The 4,447-nt window shown below is 35.9% G+C and overlaps 1 pseudogene; it reads right to left on the bottom strand.

Moving 5' to 3' along the window:
* Positions 1-92: 92 nt before the first annotated feature.
* LOC137626760 (neuropeptide CCHamide-1 receptor-like) overlaps positions 93-4,447 on the bottom strand; it is a 6,688-nt pseudogene continuing 2,333 nt past the window's right edge.

Here is a 4,447-nt window from a genome sequence, read left to right as displayed (position 1 = left end):
CACAATTCAGGTAAAAGTATACAGAAAACGAGCTATGCCTTTCGGGAGTTCTGTCTCCCTTCCTCAGGCTTGAGCGCTGGAAACGATGGGAGCTACGTCCTTATATATGGCAATTCCGTGCCATCAAATGTCCGTTGCAGTTTCCCTTTGCTGATGAAGCTGATGAAAACATGGCAAAAGTTTACTTCAGGGAGGTACCCGCTGACAAAATACAGAGCGATGGTGTTGATGCGGGAGTTGAGAAAAGATAGAAAGAAGCCCATTATCCTGAAGGAATGCCAGTAGATGTTGTAGTCGTCTTGGGAGCTAGGGCAGAAATACCACCACAGGATATAGATGTTGATGGGCAAGAAACAAATGGCAAACATGATCACAAAAGTCAAGACCAATTTGGCAGTCTTCTTACTGGCATGAACCAGCCTCTGTAAACCCGCTGCACCTGCGCCCTCCTCAGATGGATGTCTCGTAGACATCAGAAGGTGGGGTGCCATCATTACATAGAATAACCCTATCAGAGACACAGAAAGCAAGTTATAAATAGTGACCTTGAATAGGGTGTGAATTTTCAGATAGATGTGGCCTAGGTGCTTGGAAAATGTGTACTAATGTAGAATTCATCGCCCCTATGTGTAAACAAAATTGGTAAATGGGAGAAAATGGCTTACGACAGCTAAAATGGCCAACAGCACCCAATGGCGAATCTCCTGGCATGTTCTGACACGCGGGTTGATACCAGGTGGACAATGGCTGAGTAATGATCAGAACTCAGGGCAGTCAAGATATCTAAGCTGAGGTCTTTGACAAATTCTTAAGCCCAGCACACTGATTCACTAAATGCTTAACATGGCATAGTGTACACCATCGACGTGAAGTGCACAGTTAGTAGCACCATCAGTAAGTCACCGGCTGCTAAGGATACCACCTGGAGGTTTGGAACACTCCTGTTCAAGAAAGAAAAGATTTATTTTTTGTATAAACTTATCATTAGTACATTTATAGCTATTATGATCTTTATAGGTAGTAGGTTGCCCAGGGCACTAGCCACCCATTGAGATACTACTGCTAGAGAGTTATTTTTTTTTTTTGACTGGTCAGACAGTACTACATTGGATTCTTCTCTCTGGTTACGGTCCATTTTCCTTTGTCTACACACACACACACACACACACACACACACACACACCCACAACCGAATAGTCTGGCCTATTCTTTAGACATTATCCTCTGTCTTCGTACACCTGACAACACTGAGATTACCAAATAATTCTTCTTACATCACTGTAATTGTTCAGTGGCAACTTTTCTCTTTGTAAGGGTAGAAGAGACTCTTTAGCTATGGTAAGGAGCTCTTCTAGGAGAAGGACACTCCAAAATCAAACCATTGTTCTCTAATTCTGGGTAGTGCCATAGCCTCTATACCGTGGTCTTCCACTGCCTTTTGGGTTAGAGCTCTCTTGCTTGAGGGTAAACTTGGTCTTACTCTTCTGTGTTATTTCTCTTCCTATGGGTTTGTTAAAGTTTTTATAGTTTATATAGGGTATATTTATTTTGATCTCGCTGCTTTTCTTAAAATATTTTATTTTTCTTTGTTTCATTTCCTCACTAAGCTTTTTTCCCTGTTGGACCCCTGGGCTTATAGCATCCTGCTTTGTCAACTAGGGTTGTAGCTTGGAAAGTAAGAATAATAATCTATCTGTTTACCAAGGCACTTCCCTTGGTTATGGGGTAACACACAAAAAGGGACAATATGGGATTTTTCTTCTCTTAGCAACCGCCAACCTGACGAGGAATTTAGCAGAGTCATCCTAAAACTCGTCACTAAAAAATTATGATGATATTTATCATTACAAGCAATCAACTATAATTATAATAGCAATGGCAGTAACGAAAATGCCAATGTTCTTACATCTTGCTCACTTATCATCACTGTTCATATTTCCTAAAACAAATCGTGTGCCTGCTCCCATATTCACTCTTAGAGAGGGAGAGCAGCCCCGAAGAGATTTTCTGAGTGTAATAATCATGAAGCGTCAAACTTTTGAAAACTGTGAATTTGAACTTCATGCATAAGAGATAACGTTCTTGTTTAAACGAACGTTCTTTTATTTGTTTTTATGAGATTAAAAAGAAGCCATGGGGGAAATGCTGTTGACTCTTGTGGTAATTTCTTTGGGCTTTCTGAGTTTTTTCCATTGGAATATTTACTCAAGTTTTAAATTGATTCTATTTAGAGTTTATGATCTGTTGAGTCTATTTAACTTACTTGTTTAAAATATAGTTCTTAACATACAAGATATGTAAAAAATAATTAAGATTTTTTATTGTATTGTGTATTTACAGAAATTTTTATGTTTATTATTCAATCCTTGTATCAAGGGCTTCATGCTCATTTTAGGATATAGAGTTCATAGACTGTGGAGAATTAATTTTTATTTTTTATTTTTTTTTGTTTGCCAGATCCATAGAGAGAGAGAGAGAGAGAGAGAGAGAGAGAGAGAGAGAGAGAGAGAGAGAGAGAGAGAGAGAGAGATTGTGTCAGCGAGCGAAAGATAGTATATTGATTGTTTGTTGTGAGAAAGACTGTTGGTATAAATGAGGTTGTTTGTTTACCTTTAGCTAGGTTAGGGCAGTAGTGAATGTTTCGGAGCGAATGCTTTTTTTAATTGACTGCTACTTGAGGCAGCTGTGTGTGTGTGTGACGCTGGATTTAAATATTTAATTGATTTCAACCAGCCTTGGAAGTGTTTTGTTTAGTTCGAGAGCCATGATTCCTCCTTTGGAGAGAACTTATATTTTGAATATTGATTGTTGATGACCTGGCTTGTGATAAAGGACTTGGAACTGACTGCTCTTTTAAATTTTGACATAATCGGTGACGACTTTGGCTGTAAGATGGAGTTTTTGATTGATGAGGATGATGATGATGATGATGATGATGATGATATGAAGATGATAACTACGACCCTAATCAGGGAGGCATCTGTGGCCAATTGCTACACAGTGTAATGTTACCCACAGAGCTGTGGTAGTTTGCTGATAAAGACAGTTGGCTGTGTGTGGACAACTGTATTGGTGTCCATAATATATATATATATATATATATATATATATATATATATATATATATATATATATATATATATATATATATATATATAAACATATTTGATTGTGGTGCATCTTAGTTTTAAGTTTTGATATTATTTCTCCGGGTTTATGTGAATGTGGCATTTGTTTTTATTTTTTATGTTAGGTTTTTGTTGTGCTTTCTGTAAGATATCTTTAGTTTTAAGTATAGTAAGAATTTTGGTTGCGTTTAGTTTTAAGAATATAGCGTTAATGTTATGGTTGGTTTTTATTTCCCTTCTGTCTAAGAGTCCAGTTTATGATAACTTAAGGGGAAAATTTGTGTTGAGGAGGCAATTGTCTGTTACAGTGATCAAGGATATGGGGTTTGCTTTTGTGTGCATCCCGCCACAAGACAATATCATCTTTGGAGTAAGGTCACTAATAGATTAAATTTCTACTAATAAACAGAGGCAAATGATAATAAAATTTCCAATTACCAACAACAAATGAAACTAAATAGAACTAGCTACATAGATCAAAGTCCAAGTAACTTCTTATCAACGTTTTTTTACGTAGGCCACAGGGTCGGTGTGTGAGAGAGAGAGAGAGAGAGAGAGAGAGAGAGAGAGAGAGAGAGAGAGAGAGAGAGAGAGATCTATTATCCTAGTATTGTGGTTCATCTGGCCTTGTCCAACCACCAACTTTCATACTTTTCTGTTTACTAGTGATGTGTCGCAATGACTTTATATATCCATCAAAATGTTATATATTACTCCTACTTTATAAAATGCTCACTTTTGAAAAATATATCATTAAATAATGTAAAATAATTCAAACACAGACAAGAAATATTAAGAAAGATAAAACAGTACATGTTATTTTGCCTTGTCACTCTTTTCAGTCTATTAAAATTGTTCTATACCATATCAAATAGTCTTTCACGGTTACTGGCTGATAAGAAACATAGATTTATAGATTAAACATAATAAATAAAAGAGAATTATAAACATAAAAGTCTAATTGTATTGTTAACAATAAACATAATGAAGACGAGAAATGAAATTCATATTTACTCCATACAAATAAATATATCAGATATAAAATATCAATCAATTCGTTTTACATTATAGATAAATAAAAATTAATTAATTTGAAATTCAGAATTTATGATTGAGGACGCATAATGAAGACGAGTAAGAACCTTAAAAAATAAATAAATATTTAAATAAAAATTACAACTCAATCTCTCCGACTCACCACTTTCCCCGCAATCGAGTGAATGCTAATTGGAGCATCGATTTCTTCATCTTTATATCAGGAGTCGACTTAAGATGGTTTGAGAAAAAGTTAGGAATAAACACTAACGAAGAGCTTGAAG

The sequence above is a fragment of the Palaemon carinicauda genome, chromosome 34 (assembly GCF_036898095.1).
Source record: "Palaemon carinicauda isolate YSFRI2023 chromosome 34, ASM3689809v2, whole genome shotgun sequence".
Classification (NCBI taxonomy): domain Eukaryota; kingdom Metazoa; phylum Arthropoda; class Malacostraca; order Decapoda; family Palaemonidae; genus Palaemon; species Palaemon carinicauda.
The sequence above is the reverse complement of the archived record's forward strand: the minus strand, read 5'-3'. Positions and strand labels throughout refer to the sequence as shown.